At 35.7% G+C, this 25,861-nt stretch overlaps 1 pseudogene; it reads left to right on the top strand.

The window, feature by feature from the left end:
- The window catches only part of LOC123240730, a 98,329-nt pseudogene extending 94,687 nt beyond the window's left edge, over positions 1–3,642 (top strand).
- Positions 3,643–25,861: the final 22,219 nt, after the last annotated feature.

The raw sequence follows: 25,861 nt of genomic DNA, 5'->3' as shown, positions 1-25,861 counted from the left end.
TCTCTGTTGTATTTGCAAGTTCTTTGAGTACTCCAGGTGGTACTTTTGTTGGGCCTGCCTGAGAATGATAACTGTAGCTTGTACTACATCTATATGGCCTTCTTTTGGGGGCGTGAAGGGCTGACTCCACAGATATTATCTGTACCTTGGACACCTTTGGCTTCTCCCTGAGCTGAAGGTTGAAGGGCCCAGTAGGTAATGTGGTGGAAGGAACACACTAGATGAGCAGCCACATGAGATCTCAGTTCATATCCCAGCATGGCCCTTGGGCACAACATGACATTGGTCATCTCTTTGTCCCCTAATTTGTTCATCAATAAAACATAATACTCTGTGCCCTGCCTGTGTTGTAGCATACCTGGATAGAAATGTGGAAAGACTTTTAGGTGGAAGTTGAAACTTAGTAGACACCAGAAAATTCATACTGGACAAAACTCTTAGAAATGTAAACAGTGTGGGAAGGCCTTCAGGTGGAGTACAGACCATGTCAGACATCAGAAAATCTGTATTGAAGAGAAGCCTTATAATTAATGAATTCAATCCAAATTCAATAGTCTGTGCCCTGCCTGTGTTGTAGCATACCTGAATGGATTTTGCATTTTCATGGTTTTTTTTTGTTTTTTTTTAAATATCCTTTGTAAATTAGATTTCTCTTTGAAAGGGAAATCATAACATTTTGTTAACATTGATTCTGCCTTTTCAAGAGTGAAGATTATTCTCTTCTTTTGAGGAAATAAAAGATGAGACTAAATGTAGTCATTTAATTTTCCCAGTAGCATGGAAAAGACATATTTCTATTTTTATTTCCTTCAGATTGGGAGCCTAGTCCTGCTATCAAAGGATCTCTTCCAGAGTGGGACATTTCTCCAGAAGAATCATCCTGGAAGAATGTTATCAGTGACAGGCCTTGGAAGTTCAAGTTGAAAGAAACCTGGACTTGTAATACCAAGTTAGGCAAGAAACCAGACAACCAGGAGAGGCCTTCCAGGAAATTAGTAATTACTCCCAAAAAGACTGTATGCAAAGGAAGAGGCCAGCAATGTAATAAATTTGGAAGCAGCTTCAATCAAGGGTCAGGTCTTTCTCTGTCTGGGAGCATTCCTATAGGTAATAGTCAAGAGGGCGGTGATATACATTACCAGATCTTCCCACCATATTCAAACCTAATTCAGTATACTAAAGGGACATCTGGGAAAGAATGTGCCAGGTACGATGAACTTGGAGAATGCTTTAATTATCAGCGAGATCATACTCAATATTATGACAAACATACACAAGTAAAAGCTTATGAATATAATCGATGTGAGATAGCATTCAGCTGGGGCACAGATCTAATTGAACATCCCAAACTTCATATCGAAAACAACTCTTATAATGATAATAAATGTGGGAAGACCTTCAGCCAGAATACAAAGCTTATTTATCATCAGAAAATTCATAAAGGAAGCAAACATTATACAAGTAATGAATATGGGAAAGCCTCCATAGATCACTCACCACTTACTATCCATCAGAGAATTCATACCAGAGAGAAGTCTTACGAATGTAATCAATGTGGAAAGATCTTTAGCCAGAGTTCAGAACTTATTAGACATCAGAGAATTCATACTGGCGAGAAACCTTTTGAATGCAATGAATGTGGGAAGGCTTTTAGTCAGAGCTCAGAACTTATTAGACACAGGAGAATTCATACTGGAGAAAAACCTTATGAGTGTAATGAATGTGGAAAGGCTTTTATCCAGAGTTCATCTCTTACTTTACATCAGAGAATTCATACTGGAGAGAAGCCTTATGAATGTAATCAGTGCGGGAAGACTTTTAGTCAGAGCTCAGAACTTAATAGACATCAAAAAATTCATACTGGAGAGAAACCTTATGAATGTAGTGAATGTGGGAAAGCCTTCATCTGGAACTCAGAACTTATTAGACATCAGATAATTCACACTGGAGAAAAGCCTTATATATGTAATGAATGTGGGAAGGCTTTCACTCAGAGCTCATCCCTTACTTTACATCAGAGGATTCATACTGGAGAAAAGCCTTATAAATGTGATGAATGTGGGAAGGCTTTCACCCGTAGTTCATCTCTTACTGTACATCATAGTACTCATACTAGAGAGAAACCTTATGAGTGTAATCAGTGTGGGAAGACTTTTAGCTGGAACTCAGAACTTATTAGACACCAAATAATTCATACTGGAGAGAAACCTTTTAAATGTGATGAATGTGGGAAAGCTTTCACCCAGAACTCATCCCTCGTTTTGCATAAGCGAATTCATAGCAGAGAAAAACCTCATGAATGTAACGAATGTGGGAAGGCCTTCATCCAACACACATCCCTTATTTGCCATCGGAGAATCCACACTGGAGAGAAGCCTTATAAATGTAATGAATGTTGGAAAGCTTTCAGTCAGAGTGGACACCTTACTGTGCATAAGAGAATTCACAGTAGAGAAAAGTCACATGAGTGGAATGGATGTGGTAAGGCCTTTATCCAACACTCCTCTCTAGTTTACCATCAAAGAATTCATACTGGTGAGAAAGCTTATGAATGCAATGAATTTGGAAAGGTTTTCAGTCAGAATACAGAAATGATTGACCATCAGAAAATTCATCCTGAGGAGACATTTTTATACTTGCAGTGAATATGGGAAGACCTTCATTGGGAGCTTATTTCTTATACTTCTGATAATTCAAACCACATGAGAACCGTATAACTGTAATTAGCTTGGGCAAGCCTTTTGATAGAGCAGGGACCTTATTAGATACTTGTCTATTCAGAGTGAATGAAACCTTGGAAATGTAATGAATGTGGGAAGGCTTTCTTCTAGGGCTCATCCCTTACTTTGCATCAGAATTCATACAAGAGAGAAATCTTATGAATAGAATTATGTGGGAAGGCCTGTACCTTGGTACAGAATTTGTTTGACATAAGAAAATTCCTTCTGGAGAAGAAACCTTATGAATATTATTGCTAACATTCATATAGCACTTGAAGGTTTTCGAAGGGTTTTACAATATTTGTCATTTGTTCGTCACAACAATCATGGGAGGTTGATGCTATGATTATCCCCATTTATCAGATGTAGAAGATGACTGAGAGAACTTCTCCAGGTAGGAAGTGTCTTGAGGCAGAATTTGAACTCAGGTCTTCCTGCATCTGGGTCCAGTGTTCCATGCATGGAATGGAATGAAATTAAAATTCCTCAGACATTAAGTGTTCTCTTTTTGTAAGCTGTTGTGCTAGTTACTGAGTACAGAAAGACAAAAATGAAGCACTCCTTGCTCTGAAAGACCCTACTTTTTTCAAATCGTTTGTGGAATTTTTAGTTGAAGGAAACCCTATAAATGTGACAAATTTAGCAAAAAAAAAAAAAAAAACTTTTATCTTCTTGTCACTGGAGAAATCCTGCTTGAGTAAAACTTCATGAAAGTGAGTGTTTGGAAAGGCTTTAGCTTGATGCACAACTCCTCACCATTAGAAAAGTCAGACCGATCTGAAGCCTTTGGATGGTGAGATGGTTGTGAGAAGCCTAGGTGTGAAAGACCACTGATCCATCATTGCTGACGGTTACAGAGCTAGCCTGATTACAGGAATGCCTAAATAGCAGGAAGGAAGATGGATCTTGAGGGAAAAGTTACTGTTCATGATCACATAGTGGTACATACTATTATTAACTTGGGAAGTGATTTTAAAATCCTTAAGACATCCTCTAGATCTTGGTAAGAGAAGAGGTAATAGACGTCATTCTATCCAATTGCCAAGATTTAATCTTCAGTATTAATGGACTTCAAAATGTAATGTTCCAAATGGTCTACAATGATAGTTCCCACTCTAAAATGGTCCTTTAGGCCCACAACTAGGTTCTCATTTTCTTCTTAAGCAACTGCAACTTTGGTAACTTTCTCCTGGCGCTGTCATATATAATCTGCCCATGCAGGCCTATATCACCTCCATGTTTCTGTTCTTTGCTTGTCATTTCCATCATGGGGGGAAAGTCCTGTCCCTCATTTAAACAACTTTTTTTCCTTATAATCCAAATGATTCTTCCCATGCTATACTATCTCCTCACATACTGACTTTGGGAATACTGACTCCCAATAGTCAATATTCCTAAAACTTAATACAAATCTAAACCCAAATCTTTCTTATGAATTACAGTGTAACCTTACAATATCCTTATTAATCACAGATTGGACTTTGCCAAAATTTCCCATAACATTACTATTCTGTCAGAAAAATGAGAATAAGGAAAACCTTCAGTTCTTTGGTAAAATCATTGTTTCTTTAGAAAACATAATGAACAGAACAGGTAATCTAGAAGAGCAACCAAATATAAAAAGGAAGATAGCCTTTAATAAACCCAAGGTAAGTATCAGTGGACAAAGAAACATTTGTTCAGTACAAATTTTTGGAAAATGAGATATCAACATGGCAGAAAATGAGTTTCACTCCCAAACCACACACTATTAATGATGATGAATTCTATGTAGCTCACTAACTTTTATTTGTGTCAGAAAAGGGAATATTGTATTTATTACAAGTATAATGAAAATATTTTTAAATATATTGTAAAATTTAAAGGAATTACTGGAAATCAAATTCCCTTTCTTTTTATGTAATCACAATCCACCATTTTAGAGGAGGGGAATCAAAGATATGTAAGTAAAAATGAATCTTTGGGAAGGGGGATTTTTTGCAGGAAATACATCTGATTGAAATCTAAAATCCAAAATATGAGTAGCTGATAGAAATGGGTAAAAGAAATAACCTTTTTAACAATGAAAAAAAGGTCAAAGGCATGATCATATTTTTTTTCAAGAGAACAAAAAAAGTTATTCTTATTTCCATAGCAAATACCATGGTTCAGGCTCTTTTCACTTCTTGCCTGGATATTGCAATCCCAAATTGGTCTTCCTAATTTCCATTTCATTTCTCCAAGCCATTCTTACACCACTGATACCCCACTAAATAGTGAGCCAGTGGATGACTAGAACTGTCTTATCTCTTTGTATCCCCAGTACTGTGGCTGGCACATAGTTGACACAATCAAAATTCACTGGTTAAGAAAATTAAATTTTCTAACATTCTATGAGATGACTTCATTACTATTCATGATGATATTCAAATATCAGTGGCTCCCTATTTCTCCAGGATAAAGTGTCACCTCATGGTCATAACACTTAAAAGATCTATAATTTGGCCTGTTCGGTCTGTCCAATCTTATTTTGCATGACTACACTTTCACACGTTCTATATTCTAGCCAAACCAGACAACTCACAATTCCATCTCCCATTTGTGACTTAGCACTCTATTCGTGGAAGGCACTCTCTTCCCTCTGCTCCAGAGAAGCCTTCATGAGTCCATTCCAATGCTACCTCTTCCATGAAAGCTGCCCTAGTGTGCCCCGGTGCCCTGGCCCCTGATTTTGCACTTGAAGGAGCAGTGTAGACATGGCAGCCCATTCCCTCAAAGAAGAATGGAAGTGTTTTGAGGTCAGGGATTGTAAATATTTATTGAATTTAAGGCAGTCCCTTTTTTAGACCAGATCTCTGGTTTCATTGGTGCCAGGATCTCCCCCTGAACAGCTTCCTTTTCAGATCAGAATTTTCTGCCTAACTTAGTCTCATAGTCACCTGGGGTTCATGGTAGGAAAGTGATTTAAGGAGAATCACATTCCTAGTATGTGTTAGAGGTTGGCCTTGAACCTGGATCCTCTTGCCCTTGAGGCCAGCTTTCTATCCACTATGCCAGGGGTTCATAACCCTAGTTATTTTTGAACCCTTAATTCATGTCTTTGAATCAATACTAAGCATCAGTTCTAAAGCAGAAGAGCAGTAAGGGCTAAACAGCTGGGGTTATGTGATTTGCCCAGGGTCACACAGGAAGTGTTTACGGTCAGATTTGAACCCAGGATTTCCCATCTTCAGACCTGGCTCTCTGGTCACTGAGCCACGTTGCTGCCCTGGCTCTTAACCTTTTTGTGTCAAGGATGAGAGATATGCTTATAAATGTTTAACAACCAGCTCTCCAAAAAGGCAAATTTATGTGTGACAGTTTAATATGCATTAACATCATTTTCCATCATGATGATATATCACAACTTGTTCAGCCATTCGCTGATTGATGGGCATCTCCCTGATTTCCATTTCTTTGCCACCTTAAAAAGAATTATCAATATTTTTGTATAAATTGATCCTTTCTCTTTTATTTCTTTAGGGTACAGACTTAGTGACAGTATTGCTGGGTCAAAGGGTATGCAAAGTTTCAAATTCTTTCAGGCATATTGCTCTCCAGAACAGTTGGATCAGTTCACAACTCCACTGGCAGAGCATTAGTGTCCCAATTTCACCCCATCCTCTCCAACATTTTCTGTAATATTAGCCAATCTGATGGGTGTAAGGTGGTGCCTCAGAGTTATCTTAATTTGCATTTCTCTAATCAATACACTGAAATTTTAACCATTGGTTCTTGAACTGGTTTGAGCTGGCTTTCATGGATAACTTTGGCCATCTAGTGAAACCTCTAGATCTCTCTTCAGAATAACATTTTTAGATGAATCAAATAAAATTCATAAGATTGCCAAGGAAACTGACTAAATGTAAATGTACTTATCAAAATATTTTTTAAACCCTTAACTTCTGTGTATTGACTTATAGGTGGAAGAGTGGTAAGGGTGGGCAATGGGGGTCAAGTGACTTGCCCAGGGTCACACAACTGGGAAGTGTCTGAGGCCAGATTTGAACCCAGGACCTCCCGTCTCTAGGCCTGACTCTCAACCCACTGAGCAACCCAGCTGCCCCCTCAAAATATTTTTTAAAAGAGTGTATGGACCCCAGGTTAAGGATCATGTCACACTCTACATTGCCTCTTGAGTTACCTCTCTAAGGTATGAGGCACCAACATACACCTATAATTTTTTTAATGGGCTAAAAATTATAAAATTCATCATTGTTAGGACTTTTGAGGAAATAGGCACTGTGATAAGATATGATGGATTTATAGCAGTACAAGTGCCTTGTGGTGGGGTAGCATATGCCTGTGATCCCAGTTACTAGGGATGCTGAGGCTAGTGGGTTTCTTAAGCCCAGGAGGTCTGAGCAGCAGGGGGCTAAGCTGATCAGATGTCCAGTCCTAGTCCGACAGCAATATGGTAAACTACTGAGAGTAGGGGTGCACTAGTTTGCCTGAAGAGAGACGAACCAATCTGGTCAGAAACAGTAGGCTAAAACTCATTTTGGTCAGTAATGCAGTCAGGCTTATGTTAACCCTTTCATACTTTCAGCCTAGATAAGATGAGACAAGGGAAGAAAGAAGAGAAAAATAGAATTACAAAAACAAAAAAACCCTATGAAGATAAAAGAAGACTTAAACAACTGGAATCACCATTTAGGGCTTATCAATGTGAAAAAATGGCAATACTGCCCAAATGAATGTACCAGCTGAATGTTATACTAAACTACCAAAAGGGTTATTTCATAGAACTAGAACAAACTATAATAACAATTCATTTAGAATAATGTAACAGAAGAATTTCAAAGGAAATAATGAAAGAAAAACTATACTAGGAATGATGGAGGCCAAGTATCACCAGATTTCAAACTTTATATTGTTATAAAACAATTATCAAAAGTTTTTGGTGTTGGTTAAAAATTTTTAAAAGGCCAGTGGAACAGACCAGGTAAATAAGGCCTAGAAATAAACATAGTAGCATAGTTAGTATTCAGTAAGCCCAAAATATAATATTCTGAGAAAGGGACCCCCTATAAAAACTAACAGGAAGATTCAAACAGTTTGGAATGAAATAGCTGTAGGCCAGCATCAAAACCAATAGTAATATACCATAATAAACTCCACATATGTAAGCCCCCATCTCAGAATAAAAAGATACATCATTTAAAAACTAGAGAAGAACAGAAGAAAGTACCTGACAGTTATAGTTTAAGAGAGATTTAATAACCAGTCAAGAAATAGAAGTGATTACAAAGGACAAAATAGATAAATTACATAAACTCAAGATTCTGTACAAACAAAATCAGTGTAGGTAGAATAAGGATAGGAGCTAGTAATTAGGAAAAAAAATTCTCACGTTAAAAATGTTTGATAAAAACCTGTTATGCAAGACAGAAAATTGACGCATTTATAAGACTAAAATTCACTTCACCTGATAAGTGATGAAAGGATGTGAACAGTTTTCAGAAGAAAGAATGCGAGGGAAAGTGAATGCCCGCTGATTAGAAAATGGCTGAACAAATTTTGATATATGGTAACAATATTGTACTGCTCACAACTTTGAATAATTGAGAGACTTGGGAAGACCTGAACAAACTTGAAGCAAAGTGAAGTAAATAGAACAGTGACAATTTACAAAATGACCATAGTAATACATGTGCCCTGTCTATATACTATTATCTATGTATATGTATGTGTGTATGTATGGAAATTAGAAATCTGACCAGTGCAGTGACCAATCATAACTTCAGAGGACTCAGTGGTGAAAGAAACCTCTCAATTATCAACAAAGAAATGGTTTGGAGAGAGGAGAAAAGAATCTAGGGAAGGACTTAAAGGAATTTCCACGGCTCAGGACGATGATATGGAGGATAAGCCAACAAAGAAGATGGAGAAGGAGTAGAAAGAGAAGGAAAACCAAGAAATGAACCAAGAATTAGTGGCACACCTAGAGGAGAGTATCCAGGAGAAGATGAGAAGTAGTCATCGACAAACATTTAAGTTCCTGCTATGTGCCAGGCACAATGCTGGCTGCTGGGGATACGAAGAATGAAAATCCCTACACACGAGCTTCTCTCCAAGTGGGGAGACATATTACAGCATAAATTAGAAATTACTATTGTAAATGACCATGCAAATGAGTGTTTATATACATACAGCCAATCTTTTAGGTTTCATAGTTAAGGAAATTTTGGAGAGAGGGCATTGGCAACTGGAGATCAGGAAAGTTTTCACGAGGAAGATATTGCCTGAACTGCATCTTAAAGGAAGAGAATAATGCTATAAGGTAGAAGTAGGAAGGAGTGCATTCCAGGCATGAGGAACAACCAATGCAAAGTTATGCAGATGGGAGATGCAGATGGAAGAAGGAGAGAAGGCCACATTAGCTGGTTTGCAGGGGGTGAGAGGGGAGGTAGTATCCCATGAGACTGGAAAGATAGGTTGGGGCCATGAGAGCTTGAAGGGATGGTAGGATCTAGGTGATTTTTTAAATAAACCCTTTCCTTCTGTCCTGGAATCAATACAGTGTATTGGTTCCAAGGCAGAAGAGGGGTAAGGACTAGGCAATGGGAGTTAAATGACTTGTCCGGAATCACACAGTTGGGATGTGTCTGAGGCCACTAGGTGATTTTTTTAAGGATGGGGGGAAATGGGCATGTTTGAAGGCCATAGAGAACCAGTAGAAAAGGAAAAGCAGAGGATTAAAAAAAAGACAAGATTGAGATTGCTATATGCTGGAGAAAATGGGAGGGTATAGGATCAAGTGCACTTAGTGCTCGGCCTTAGGAAGAAAAGAGGCCAACTAGTCAGAAATAAAGAAAAAAGTAAGAGACTTAATTAGAGAAAGAAGTTCATGTAGAATGACCTCACAAAAGAAAAAGATGAGTACCTTAGCTGAAAGAGGGAGGCCTGGAAGGTGAGGGAGGTTTGAAGAGAAAAGATAATGTTTGGAATAACTTTCCTGCGAGTGAAATAAGGAGTCAAAGAGGAATTTTTAAAAGGCTGCCTTACTATGGTAAGGGTCTACTTTATGTTGGATAGCACATTTTGATTAACTGTATATGTTTGTAACAGGGGCTTTGTTTTTCTTGCATTCTCAATAGCAGAAAGTGGCAAATTTTTGAAAATAAAAACATAGAACACAAGCTTTTAGACTAATGGGAAAGATGCTAAAATTAGAAGACAAAACAACTAATAGGATATCTAGAAGGTTATAAACATCCCTATCTACCTATTGTTTTTTTCCACTGTCTATTTTTTTTATTTTTTAAATTTTGAATATTTTCCCATAGTTATGTTTCATGTTCTTTTCCTCCCCCCTCAAATTCCCACCTCCCCCCCCCCCCGGTAGCCGACACACAATTCCACTGGGTTGTTACATATATCATTGATTAAGACCTAATTCCATATTATTGATATTTGGACTAGAGTTATTGTTTAGCATCTACGTCCTCAATAATATCCCCATCAGCCCATATGTTCAAGTAGTTGTTTTTCTTCTGTGTTTCTCCTCCCACAGTTCTTCCTCTGAATGTGGCTAGTTTTTTTTTCTCATAAGTCCCTCAGCCTTGCTCTGGATCCTTGCATTGCTACTAGTAGAGATGTTCATTACATTCAGTTGTACCACAGTGTATCAGTCTCTGTGTACAATGTTTTCCTGGTTCTGCTCCTTTCACTCTGCATCAATTCCTGGAGGCCATTTCAGTTCACATGGAATTCCTCCAGTTCTTTATTCCTTTGAGCACAATAGTATTCCATCCCCACCAGATACCACAATTTGTTCAGCCATTCCCCAATCGAAGGACATCCTCTCATTTTCCAATTTTTTGCCACCACAAAGAGGGTGGTGATAAATATTTTTGTACTAGTCTTTTTCCTTATTATCTTTTTGGGGTATAAACCAGCTATGGCTGGATCAAAAGGCACCTATCTACCTATTATAGCACAAAGGAAATTGAACCAACATATGAAGAAACAGAACTTTATGTGTTCTCAGGAGAGTGTGGAACTAGACCAGAATATTCTAGAGTGTTTTAAAAGAGAAATTAGAACTTGGACTTGGACTGTGAACTCCTTGAGGGCAGAGGCTGTCTTTTACCTTTCTTTTTACCTCTAGTGCTTAGCATAGTGCCTAGAACAGGGGTCCCCATATCTGGCTCCACCTCCCAACACAGAGCCCCAGGATGTGCCCCAGGGGGCCTTTCAGCCCCACCCCATATTCCAGCGCCTTCTGCCTCCATCCTCCTCCTTCCTTCCCGCAGGCATTTATGGCTCTCACGGCCAAAAAGGTTGCCAACAGTTGGCCTAGAACATAGTGGATGCTTAATAAATGATAATTTACTGACCTTTAGAGGAGAATTTACATAGGAACAAATGACAGAATTTATGGCCTACACAGCAGAAATATTTAATAGAATAGAAAGAATTTGAATCCATGGTGTTTAGTATCTTCAAAGAAGTGAAATAGAAAAAAAAATCAGTCTAATAGAGAATAGGATGGAAATTTAAATATACTAAAATGAAGAATAATTTGGAGGAAGAGAATCACATGATCTTTATACAAGCAAATTGCATTGATCCCAAAGGCAGAATATATTGAGAAATTTGGGCATCATTGGCATCCCAGACTACTCAAAACTCTGAATACCATAATGCAAGAAAAAACTCAAGAAAACTGCCTAGAGTTGCTGAATACAGAAAACAAAATACCAATCAAAAGAATCCACAACAACTTAAAAAAATATGCCAGACCAATGATCAGGAAAGCCAAGGAGAAAAAAAAAACATAGCAAGTCATTTTCCTATCCAGGGCGACTTAGAAATATAGGCAGAAAGGTCAGTGGACACAGGAGTGAAGGTTCATTCTGCCTGTCCACTTGGGAGTCAAATTTGCCTAATGCAAATTTATGTAAAATAATAATTTTCTGTATATAAATCAAAGAGGGAAAGAACAGACCAATGAATAGAGCATGCAACTAAAAATATTAGGATTAAAAACATCCAAATAACCATCAAATTAGAAATTCTAAAAATCAAAGGAAATATTAACAATTTAAAAAATTTTAATTTTATTGAATTTTAATTAATTATATTAATTATACTATATAATGANTAGAGCATGCAACTAAAAATATTAGGATTAAAAACATCCAAATAACCATCAAATTAGAAATTCTAAAAATCAAAGGAAATATTAACAATTTAAAAAATTTTAATTTTATTGAATTTTAATTATATTAATTATACTATATAATGATTGTGATCATAATAAATTTATAGTAAATATAATTAATTATGAAAGTAATATGTTAATTATAATTTAATTAATTAGATTAATTTTAATGAAGTTTTAAAAAATAGAACCAATAAAATTAGGAACTTTTAAAAAACAATAAAAAGATAAGATTAGCTAACTTGAAAGAAAAAATAAGAAAAACCAAATTTCTTGTATCAAAAATTAAAAGAGTAAACGAATACACTACCAATGAACATGAAATTAGGGCAATTATTAAGAGCTATCTTGACCCACTACATGCCAATAAAATTGACAATCCAAATGAAAGGGATGAATATTTACAAAAATATAAACTGCCCAGATTAATAGAACAGGAAATAGAAAACAATTATCCCTATCTCAGAAAAATAAATCAAACCATAAATGAGCTTCCTAAGGAAGAAAAACCCTGGGCCAAATGGATTTATAAACAAATTCTATCAAACTTTTCAAGTATAATTCCAATATTTCAAAAACTTTTTTGGAAAAACAAATTCTAAAGAAGTTCTACCATATTCCTTCTATTACTCAAAGACATTCTTGATACCTAAAGCAAAGAGAGTTAAAACAGAGATCTATAGACCAAGTTTCCTAATCCATTTTTATGTGAAAATTTTAAAATGCTAGCAAGGAAATTATAGCAATATATTACAAAGATCTCAGTATAATTGGTCTAGATTTATAGTAAGAATGCAGGGCTAGTTCAGTATTTGTAAAACTATAAGCATAACGAACCTTATTAAAAGGAAAATAACAAAAATTACATGACTATTTCAATAGATGTGAAAAAAGCTTTTGACAAAATACAACATCCATTTCTATAAAAGGCCATAGAAAGCACAGGAATAAATGGGGTTTTCCTTAAAATGATAAGCAGTATCTATATGAAGCCAAAAATAAATATTATCTGTAATGGAAATAAGCTAAAAGTCTTTTCAGTAAGATCAGGAGCTTCATTACTGTACTAGAAATACTAACTATGGCAATAAGATGAGAAAAAGAAGTTAAAAGAATGTAAATAGGCAACAAAGAAACAAAACTCTCTCTTTGCAGGTGGTATGATGACTTACTTAGAGTATGGTAAGGAGTCAACTAAAAATTAATCAAAACACCAACTTCAACAAAGTTGCAGATTATAAAACAAACCCACGCAAATTATCAGCATTTTAGCACATTATCAACAGAACTCAGTAGGAAGATATAGAAAGAGAAATTCCATTTAAAGTAACTACAAACAATATAAAATAATTGAGAATCAAGCAGTAAAGATACACAAAGAAATCATATAAACACAAGTATAAAACATTTCCCACAAATAGATATTTAAATTAAATGGAGAAATATTAATTGCTCATTAGGGTAGGCTGAGTCAAAGCAATAAAAAGAATAAAACAACATGGATTGATTTATTAATCAGTATCTTGATTTGGTACTGGGTAAGAAATAGAAAGGCTGATCAATGAAACAGATTAGGTAGACAAGATAATATTAAAAAAACAAAAGAATGCAATAATCTAGTTGTTTGATAAACCCAAAAATCCTAACTTCTTATTTGAAAAAAAAAAGTTGAGAAAAATGGAAGATAATTTAGCAGAAACTGGGCCTGGTCCAACACCTCACACCATGTAAGAAGATAAGCTCAAAATTGCAGAGTGATATTATAAGCAAATTTGTTAAGGAAGGAAGAAATTACCTGTCAGATCTATGGAGAGGGGAAGGGACCTATCATGACCAAACAGAAGCTAGAGATTCACAGGAGGTAAAATGAACAATTTTGATTTCATAAAATTTGAAAGTATTTGCACAATCAAAATCAATGCAGCTAAAATTAAAAGAAAAGCAGAAAACTAAGGGGGAAATCTTTCCATCAAGTTTTTCTGATAAGGGTCTCATTTCTAAAATATATGTGAAGGGGGTAGCTGGGTAACTCAGTGGATTGAGAGTCAAGCCTAGAGATGGGAGGTCCTAGGTTAAATTCTGGCCTCAAACACTTCCCAGCTGTGTGACCCTGGGCAAGTCACTTGACCCCTCTTCTGCCTTGGAGCCCATACACAGTATTGACTCCAAAACGGAAGGGAAGGGTTTAAAAAAATATATATATGTATGTATATATATATATATGTGAGACTGTGTCAAATTTACAAAAATAAGAGCCATACCCGAATTGATAAATGATCAAAGGATATACATACATCACTTCCAGAGGGAAAAATTAAAGCTATCAACAACCATATGGGGAAAAATTGTTCTAAATCATGAAAAATTAGAGAAGTATAAATAAGCAATTATCACATCCATCAGATTGGCTAAGATAATAAAAAAAGAAAGTAACAGATTTCTGGTAGTGATATGGGGAAGATAGATACACTAATGCACTGCTGACAAAATTGTGAAATAGTCCAACCATTCTGGGAAGCAGTTTGGAACTATGCCTCAAAAGCTATTAAATTGTAAGTAACCTTTAACCCAGTTACACATTTCACAAAGTTTGCATTGAAATTAAATTGGCACAATTTCTTAAGTAATTATATACCCAAGTGGTCACTGTACTTCTGTACACAGCTCTGAATTATTGCTCTCCAGGTAACCGTCTAAGAGTCATTCAACCAGTTTTCCTGGATTACATTCAAGATCATTTTTGATGCCTAAGACCACATACTTCAGTATTTTAATATTTTTACATATTATCCAATTATGGTATCGAATCATCCCTTTTTTTTTTTTTTTTGTTCTACTCATTTCTGCATTTCTCTCCTCATGTCCAGTGAGGAATGAAAGGCTAAATGTTTGATAGATTTATTTGTTTGACTCTTGTGTTAATAGTAGCATAGAGTAAAATTTCTTTTAAATAAAGTTTAGGAAACTCAAAATCACTAATACAGTTTCTCAAATTTTCTAAACAGTCTCCAGTTGGTCATTTCCACCCTTCTGGTATAGGTAAAAATGAGAACAAGAGAAAAGGACCTCTTTTAATCTGAGGCTTATTTTTCCCCAAGATGAAATCCACCCATTGTGTACAATTAATAATATAGGTCTATGAGACAGACACAAGACACACATAAAACACAAGTCTTGTCTGGTGTATTTTTTTCTTTTTCAAGTGATTTCCAGTATTTTAAAAGTCATTTTTAGTAAGTGTTCTCAGAGCAGTGCTCAATGAGAATTTTTATGTCCAATCTGGTCTTTTTAGTATGTCACATTTAAAAGTAATTTCACCATTCTAAAAATCACTATCTGACTATTAAAAGGTTAACACTAATATAGTTGCTACTACTGGGTTGATAAGCAAAGGACTTGATTAATGAGCTTTTTATTACTTTGTTTGAATAGTTGTATTCTAAGGTCTAATCGTTTACTTTCCAGATTTATGACCAAGGGAGTTAGGTACATTTTTCCAAGGCTACTAGGGACTTTTTCTGGGGCCACTAGGAAAATTTTTCAGGGTAAAGTTAGAAATATTTACATGAACTTTCATTGTGGGATTTAATTTGTCGAATCTACTTTACTTTTTGTTTTTTTTTGCATAATGTCCTTCTTGTCCACATCTGAAGCAAACTACTGATCTTTTTATAGCTTCTTCAGATTCTGGCATAACTCTACTTTCTGGGTTCCATCAACAATAGGAAGTTTCTGCCAAGCCAGTAGTGCAATGGCATTCATGTGCTGATCAGCTCACAAATCATATGCCATTGGACTGGACCGAGGAATCAGTTCCCTGACCTACAAGCATGTCAAAATTAATTTCCACCTAGTTGTGAATTGATCCAACCATTCTAGATGGCAATTTGGAACTATGCCAAAAGGGCTTTAAAAGATTGCCTGCCTTTTGATCCAGCCATACCACTGCTGGGTTTGAACCCCAAAGACATAATGAGGAAAAAGACTTGTACAAAAATATTTATAGCTCTGCTCTTTGTGGTGGCAAAAAATCGGAAAATGAGGAGGTATCCTTTGATTGGGGAATGGCTGAACAGATTGTGGTATCTATTGGTGATGGATTATTATTGTGCTGAAAGGAATAATGAACTAGAGGAATTCCATGTGAACTAGAATGGCCTCCAGGAATTGATGCAGAGTGAAAGGAGCAGAACCAGGAGAACCTTATACACAGAGATAGATATACTGTGGCACAATCAAATGTAGTGGACTTTTCTACTAGGAGCAATGCAATGATCCAGGACAATTTTGAGGTACTTATGAGAAGGGACACTATCCACATCCAGAGAAAGAACTGTGTTAGTAGAAGCAGAGAAGAAAAACAATTGCTTGATTACATGAGTCGATGGGGATATGATTGAGGATGTAGACTCTAAACAACCACCCTAGTGCAAATATCAATAATATGGAAATAGGTCTTGATCAATGACACATGTAAAACCCAGTGGAATTGCTCATTGGCTACAGGACGGAGGGGGGAGGGAGGAGGGAAAGAACATGAATCATGGAACCATGGAAAATTTTTCTTAATTAATCAATTAAATAAAAATGTTTAAAAATTTAATTTCCATCTGAGCACTTTTGTTTCTCTCCGCCTGAGCACGAGTTTTATCTACAGAGTTGTTCCTTCATATCTGATAGTCTCCTGCTGGCAAACAAATTCTTTCTATCACTCTCCAATCTTCTGGAGAAAGAATATAATTTGAAATTTTTTCTACTAGCATCAGAGGAAGGGGTGTGATAGGGTCAAATAAGACTGAAGGCTACTTTAACTCTCTTAATGCAGATGGTTTTTGGTGACATCAATGGGGGCTTTATTGAGTGAGGGGAGGATACCTATAGGAAACTGAATTGTTACTATATTTAGCAACCAATCATATTGAGTTGCTCCCCCAAATATACCCATCCACTTGATTACAGGCAAAACAGGTATCTGTAAGATACATGAACACAAACTCAAGATGATGTCTCTTCTGTTATAGGGTCTCCAGGGCTATGATACACAAGATTGTGCCCCCCTGGGCACTACTAGGCAATTTGGAAGCTGTGATTGGCGCCTGTGAAGAGGGGAAGGGACAGGAAGTGACCTGGGAAAAGGACTTTGAAAAGTCCAGAACTTCCTGTCCTCAGGACTTCTCTTTTGGACTTCTTCTCCTTTGGGATTTGTCTTTGGAGTCTCTGCTCCTTGGATCTTCTCTGGAGAAAGTCTCCTTAGGGTTTTTGGACTTAGACTTCAACTTGGAGCTTTGGGCCTTTCAACTGGAGTTTTCAGCTTTGGGACTTTGACTTTCAGCTTTGGAGCTTCTTGGATTTGGGGACTTTCTTGTTGGGTTCAATGCTGCCTTGGTGAGCTTAGTTCATGAGGGTTTTTTCTGCATTGGGACCTTGCCTGGATCCTGCCCAGCTTGCTGGTGAGTGACTAGGCTTCCCATGTGGAGATTGGAACTCTGTCAGAAAATGAGCTTCATTTCACTAGATCAGCACTTAAGGTAGGCTAGGCAGTCTCTTTACCTCTTTCCCTTCCACATTTCCCTCTTTTTACTAATATCCCAATTAAACAAAATTGTTAAAAGCTGCTAACAGTTTTCCTGACTTAAAGGATAATAATTGGCAACCACTTTTTATAACTCTCTTATTTAGTCAAAATCCCAATTTAGCCATTATAGTAATTAACAGAAATATTTAAGGCCAAAGTCATTCCCCAAGAGATAAGAGGCCAAATATAAGGATGATATTAGAAAATAAGCATTGTTTTATTAGTTTAGAGATAAAAAGTGAAGAAGCTGGCTTGAGAAAAAAATTGGAGTTTCAAACAGAGCTGAGCCGCTGTCAGCTCTGGCAGTTAGCTATGGCAGTTGGTCTCTGGCAGTTGGCAGAGTCACTGACAGAGACTCTCCTGTCTGAGGTAGAAGGAAAGGAGAGAAATACCTGAAGGAACTTAGCGTTTTCTTTTTCCAACTTGGGAAACACTATTGACTATCTATTGCTATATATAGAGTGATTTAACTCTGAGAAGACCAAAGAAAACCCTGGTCTTTGGTTTGGACTCTGAGTCTGTTAAGGCTCAGAGTCCTAACTTGATTCTTATTGAGACTCAACCAGCTAGCCTTTGTTATTTTTATAATTTGAAGGCGAAGTTAAGAATTATAAGGATAATAGTAGTAGTTTATTTAGAATAATATAAATAATATAAATTTGGATTAGTCAGATCAGGAAGGATTAGTGTAGCCTGTGAAACACAGGAGAAGTGGTTCCTTGTGGAACCAGGGAGTTTTATTTGGGTAGAGTTAGAATCCCTTAGAATTAGAAATCCTTTTTTATCCTTATATATTTCCATAAATATTTTATTTTTATAACAAGAGTCTTTTTAGTGTCCTTGCGCCTAGCCCTGAAGGGAAGTTCATCTATGAGCTTCACTTCATTTTATCACTGAAGATACTTTTGATTACATCTATCAAAAGTATGAGAAACAGTTTTGAACTTATATTGGCATAGTTTTCCCAGTTATTTTAACACAAAGGACATGAAAAAGCAGTTTTCAAAAGAAGAATTGGAAACTATTATCAGTCATATAAAAAGTGTCCTCAAAAATCGCTAATGATGGGAATCTATTTGCCAAGACAAACACAGGGATTATATGAACACAATTACAAAACACTTTTCACTCAAATAAAATTAGATCTAAACAATTAGAAAAACATTAATTGCTCATGGGTAGGTCAAGCTAATGTAATAAAAATGACAATCCTACCTAAATTAATTTATTCAGTGCCATACCTATCAAGCTACCAAAAATACTATTTTATAGATCTAGGAAAAATAATAACAAAATTCATCTGGAAAAACAAAAGGTCACGAATATCAAAGGCACTAATGAAAAAAAATGTGAAGGAGAGTAGCTTAGCAGTATCAGATCTTAAACTGTACTATAGAGCAGTAATCATCAAAACAATCTGAAACTGGCTAAGAAATAGAAGGGTGGATCAATAGAATAGATTAGGGGTAAATGATCTTGGCACAAATTGGATAAACTCAAAGATTCCAGTTTTAGGGATAAAAATTCACTATTTGACAGAAACTGCTGGGAAAATTGGAAAACAATATGGCAAAAATTAGGTTTAGATCAACATCTCACACCCTATACCAAAATAAGGTCAAAATGGGCATATAATTTAAACATAAAGAATGATATTATGAGTAAATTAGTGGAATGTAGAATAGTTTGCCTGTCAGATGTATGGATAAGGGAAGAATTTGTGACCAAACAAGAGATAGAGAACATTGCAAGATGTAAAGTGAATAACTTTGATTATATTAAGGTTTTTCTACAAACAAAACCAATGCAACTAAGATTAGAAGGAGAGCAACAAACTGGGGAAAATTTTTATAACAAATTTCTCTAATAAAGGCCTCATTTCTCAAGGATATAAAGAACTAAATAAAATTTATAAGAATTCAAGTCATTCCCCAGTTGATAAATGGTCAAAGGACACGAATAGGCAGTTTTCAGATGAAGAAATCAAAATGTTGATAATCACATGAAAAAATGTTCCAAATCCCTCATAATTAGAGAAATGCAAACTAAAACAACTCTGAGGTATCACCTCATACCTATCAGATTGGCCAGTGTGGCTGTAAAGGAAAGTAATAAATGTTGGAGGGGATGTGGCAAAATTGGGACACTAATGCAAACTGATCCAACCATTCTAGAGGGCAATTTGGAATTATGCTGAAAGGGCTATAAAAGAATGCATATCTTTTGATCCAATAATACGACACCTAGGTCTGTATCCCAAAGAGATAAAAAAAATGTGAAATGACCTGTTTGTACAAAAATATTTATGTGTGCTTATTTTGGTAGCAAAGAACTGGAAACTAATGGCTAAACAAATTGAGGTAAATGTGATGGAATATGATTATGCCATAAGGAATGATGAACAGGATGGTTTCAGAAAGAACTGGAAAGACCTACATGAACTGATGCAGAGTGAAATAAGTAGAACCCAGGGAACATTATACGTAGTAACTGAAATATTGTGGAATGATCAAATGTGATAGACTTTGCTACTGATAGTAATACAATGATCTAGGACAATTTTGAGGGACTTACAAAAAAGAATGCTTTCCACCTCCAGAGAAAGAACTGTTGGAGAAGAAATGTAAATGAAAACATATGATTTATCACTTGTTTATTTGGATATATGATTTGAGGTTTTGGTTTTATAAGATTATTTACTTACAAAAATGAATAATACAGAAATAGATTTTGCATGATAATTGTAATAAGGAACTTCTGGGACAAAATGGAGAACATCTTGAGTGATAGGATCATCAGTCAAAGATTTTTGTATCTGCCCAGGTGGCTTGAGCCAGGGCCAAAGGACAGTTGGAACCACCTCTATAAATACCCGTGGACTAAAGCACACCTGGTCTCAGTTTTGAGAATCCTGGGAAGAGGGTGGTTGAAGGGAAGGTAGGCCATAGACCTGCAACCCAGCATCCATACCTGAGTGCCATCTGATGCTGTTCTACCTGCTACTAATAGAGCTGAGAGAGAACAACATCACAGCTTTAAGAACATCATTAGCCTTCCCTCTCCTTCAGTTTCTACCACAGCAGGGTTAAGCCAGGGATTGAGAGAGAGTGAAGAATCTCCAGCCTGTTATTAACTCATCATCTATAGATTCAGATTACTTTAATTCAATTAGATTAGATTAGCATCCCCCAAATCTATCCTTATTCTTTGTTCCTAACCCTTTAGATAAGCAATAAATCCTGTTGTGGTTTAATCCAAAAGAAGACTGGTATTCCTTTCCTGATCAGTAAATATCTACAGCTGTAGGAAAAGGGATTTATCAAACCATAGTCAGAAAATCGAGTTATCCTTTTTGTACATCAATGCCAGCCCAAAGCAACCTTTTACCATCGAATCCAACCTCAAGTCAAGGGGCTAAAGGAGTTGTTAAACACACACATAGCTCCCACCTGATACTCTGGCTTGGGCACTGTTGAAGAGGCGCAGGCTTGGCTAAACTGAGCTTTATAAGCCCTGGGGATTACTAGCACATTGGTGATTGCCCACTTAGCCTAGATCCATCCACCACCTGAGGATCTTTGAGCCAGCTTGGCAGACTCAGATTACAGAGCCCGTCAGGCCCAAGTGAGGCTTAGCAACCCTTTCTTATTACCAGATCAGCCTCGTATTTATTTTAACATAATACATGTATGACACAGAATAAATTTTTTAATAAAAAAATCACTAATGATAAGAGAAATGCACATCAAAACAACCCTGAGGCTTCATATTACACCAACAAATTGATTAAAATGCCAGAAGATGGTAATAGTCAATGTTGATGAGGTTATTGAAAGATAGGCATACTAAATCATCATTAGAGATGTGAATTAAAACAACTTTGAATTATGCAAATAAATCTGCTAAAACATCTATACCACTTGATCCAGAAATTCCATTGATAAGGTCTCTATATATAGCAAAACCTTTATTGCAGCACTTTTCATAGTAGCAAAGAACTGGAAATGAAACAGATGTCCACTGTTTGGGATGTGACAAAACAAATTATGATCCATCAATAGAATATTACTGTGATGTAAAAGCAATGAATATAATGAATACAGAAAATCAAGAAAAGACTTACATGAACTATTATAAAATTTAAAAAAGGAGAGTTAAGGAAACAATACACATAATGACAACAATATAAATGGAAAGAATCACACACAATTTTGAGTGTTGCAAAATTACATAGAACAAGCTTGACTCAAAGAAAAAGGTAAAAATCTGAAACAATATATATTTTTCCATATAAGCATCCTAATTCCCCAACTCTGCAAAAGAATGAGGGGAGAAATCTTTCATATCAATATATTGATTATTTTATTTTTTCTTCTCCCTATTTAAATTTTTTTCTTAATTACATTAGATGACTCTCTGAGAGGAGAAAAGGAAGGATACAGGGAGAAATTTAAATGATATAACCACAAAAATATGAGTAAAGTTTACTTTAAAATTGGCAAAAATAACTGATGAAAATCATTAATGTTGGAGGAATTATGAAACTGTAGGCGCACCAATTCATTGTTGGTAGAGTTTAGTTGGTGTAACTATTTGGCAAATCAATTTCCAATGACCTAAACAAAAATAATAAAGTGCTTTGTTCATGCTTTATGATCTGGAGATTTCATGCCCTAAGTATGTAATGTACATATGTATATAGTGTGTTGTATAGGTATGCATATATCACATGTGTACATAGACATATATATGCATATATTTGTATACTATTTGTATACTATGGATATTCTAGCAAATCCCAACAAGATCAATGACAAAAAGAAAGATCCTCTTAAATATTTTGCCATTTTCCTAGCAGTTTTCAATGAAGTAGGTACATTCTTTCCTAAATTATATCTCCCATTTTATTGAATTCAGGGCTATTAAGTACCTTTTTTTTCATTCTTATTTTTCTAATCTGTCCCTTTTGACTTACTTCTCTGTTTTAAACAATACTAAGTGGCTTTGAAGACTGCTACTTTATAATATTGTTTGAGATATGAAATGGTATTTCCTCCTTTGTATCAGCTTGTCTATCATTATTTCCCCTCAGATTCTAAAATCCTTTGTTTCTTCAAATGAATTTTATTATTTCACACAGTATACCTTTGATAATTTGATTGGTATAATTTTAAAACTAGCATCTAATTAAAATCCAATTAATTTTTAATTCTTTTATCAAAGGCTCTTTATTCAATGTAATTTTATTGCTTTGTTATTAGTAAAGCATATTTTATATTTCTACTTTTCTCATTTGAATGTGAGGTCTTTATGCTTTGGTGTATGAAGAAAAACCATTAAATGTTTTCTGCACACAAGTCATTATTTTTTTAAATAGAAAATGGAACCTTTTTTTAAAATCCTTAACTTCTGTGTATTGGCTCATAGGTGGAAGAGTGGTAAGGGTGGGCAATGGGGGTCAAGTGACTTACCCAGGGTCACACAGCTGGGAAGTGTCTGAGGGTGGATTTGAACCTAGGACCTCTTGTCTCTAGGCCTGACTCTCAATCCACTGAGCTAACCAGCTGCCCCAGAACTTTTTTATTAATAGAAAAATTTAAATTCTTTTTTCCAGGAATACTTTCTTTCCCCCCAATTACATGTAGAAGTAATTTTTAACATTCATTTTCTCATATTTTAAGTTACAACTTCTTTCCCTGCTTCTCTCCTTTCCTTGCTCTCTATCTGAAACAGTAAACAATTTTATATAGGTTATACATGTGCTATCATATAACATATATTTCCATAGTCATCATGTTTGGAAGAAGATACATGTCACAGAACAAATGAAAAAAAACTTCTTGAAGAAGATAAAATGAAAAATGGTGTGCTTTGATCTCCATTTCTTTCGGGGGTGATAGTATTTTCATCATGGGTTCTTTGGAGTGTCTTGGATCATTGTATTGTTTATAATAGCTAAGTCATTCTCAGTTGGTCATCGTACAATATTGCTGTTACTGTGTACAATATTCTCCTGGTTCTGCTCACTTCACTTTATATCAGTTCATATAAGTCTTTCCAGGTTTTTCTGAAATTGTCTTGTTTATCATTTCTTATAGCACAATATTCCATTACATTCATATACCACACTTGTTCAGTCGTTCTCCATTTGATGAGTTTCCCCTCAATTCCCAATTCTTTGCCACCACAAAAGAGCTACAAATATTTTTGTACAAATAGGTCCTTTACCCCTCTTTTTTTTTAAATTTCTTTGGGATACAGACCTAGTAGTAGTATTGCAAGATCAAAGGATATGAACAGTTTTATAGCTTTTGGGGCATGGTTCCAAATTGCTCTTCAGAATGTTTAGATCTGTTCAGAACTCTACCAATAGTGCATGTGTCCCTATTTTTCCACACCCCCTCCAACATTTATCATTTTCCTTTTCTCTCATATCAGCCAATCCGATGGGTGTGAAGTGGTACTTCAAAGTTGTTTTAATTTGCATTTCTCTAAATAATAGTGATTTGGAACATTTTTTCATATGACTATAGATAACTTTGATTTCTTCACCTGAAGACTGTCTGCTTTTATTCCTTTGACTATTGATCAATTATGAAATGACTTGCATTCTTATAAATTTGATTCTATTATCTATATATTTGAGAAATGAGATCTTTGTCAAAGGAATTTTCCCCCCTCAGTTCTGTTTTCTTTCTAGTCTTGGTTGCATTGATTTTGTGCAAAAACATTTAATATAGTCAAAATTATCCATTGTATATCCTATCTCTTTATCCTCTCTGTCTCTTATTTGGTCATAAATTTTTTTCCTTATCCATAGATCTGACAGATAAATTATTCCATATTCCCTTAATTTGCCTGTGGCATCACCCTTTATGTCTAAATCATGTATCCATTCTGACTTTTTCTTGGCATATGATGTCAGATGTTGGCATATGATGTCAGATATTGGTCTATACCTAGTTTCTGCCAAACTGTTTTCCATTTTCCTCAGCAGTTTTGAACAATTAGTGAGTTCTTGTCCCAAAAGCTTGGATCTTTGGGCTTATCAAATACTAGATTACTATGGTCACTTCATAGTGTGTATTGTGAACCTAGAGATAAATCATTATTCTGGATCTTGGGGATGCTTGGAGAAAATATTCTGTCCTCAAAGTGCTAATGGGTTACTTTGAGGTAGGAATAACACTTAGATATCAAAACCTAAGGAAGAGAATACTAAATCTAAAAGGATCAAGACAGACTTCCTGGAGGAGGTGGCATTTGAGATATCCCTAGAAGGCCAGGCATTATTACAGACAGAAGTAATGATGAAATACATTCCAGATCCAGAGAGAAATTTTAGACTAGCTATGGAATGCCAATTTTAGAAAATAGGTGGTGGTCCAACTTGGCTGGAATCCAGAACAAGACTGCTAGTCTGTCTAGGTAAGCTGGACAACAGTGAAGGACTCACATGCCAAGCTTATGCTTTTCTATTTCCCCATTATGGGCAATGGAGAACTCTTAGATGTTTGAATAAGGAATGACATGATTAGATGTGTTTCAGGAATGTAAATTGACAGCTATCATTATTGTTTCTGACATCGTATCGTCTATTAAGTTGTACAGTTCCCATTGTGGCAGTTTCAAGATTTTTGCTTCATTCAACATTAAATCATTTATCATCATCTCAAATATATTAGTATCCATATTTCCAATTTTCTGTAATATTTCTTATTTTGCAATCATTGTGCTATTCCTGTTCTCATTGTTCACTGGATAATATTTTCCCTCTCCTTGGTAAAAATCCAATCTGACTAGTTAGTGTGTATTATGCATCTATTTCAGGTACACTCTATGAGTTTGTGGGGACAGAGAGAAAGAAGAAAAAAGTTCTTGCAGGAGCTTACAATCTGTATTAATGCTTTATCTAGTTTTTAAAATTAATTTAATTTAGAATATTTTTCCATGGTTACATGATTCATGTTCTTTCCTTCCTTTCTTTCCTCCCACCTCCCGTAGCCAATGAGCAATTCAACTGGGTTTTATATGTATCATTGATCAAGACCTATTTCCATATTATTAATATCTACGATAGAGCGATCATTTAGAGTCTACATCCCTAATCATATCCCCATCAAACCATGTGATCAAGCAAATGTTTTTCCTCTGTTTCTACTCTCACAGTTCTTTCTCTGAATGTGGATAGTGTTCTTTCTCATAAGTCCCTTAGAATTGTCCTGTTTGGTTACATTGCTGCTAGTAGGCTTTATCCAGTTTAATGTACAACTTACTTTTGGTCACTATCAAAGTTGTTTTTCAGGCAAGAAGGTGCAGTAGAGTGTTGGACTTGGAGTTAGGAAGATTTGAGTTCAAATCCTGACTCAGACAGACTAG

This window comes from Gracilinanus agilis, chromosome 3 (assembly GCF_016433145.1).
Source record: "Gracilinanus agilis isolate LMUSP501 chromosome 3, AgileGrace, whole genome shotgun sequence".
In the NCBI taxonomy this organism is placed as follows: Eukaryota; Metazoa; Chordata; class Mammalia; order Didelphimorphia; family Didelphidae; genus Gracilinanus; species Gracilinanus agilis.
Note: the sequence above shows the minus strand (reverse complement) of the source record. Positions and strands in the feature narration are given on the sequence as shown.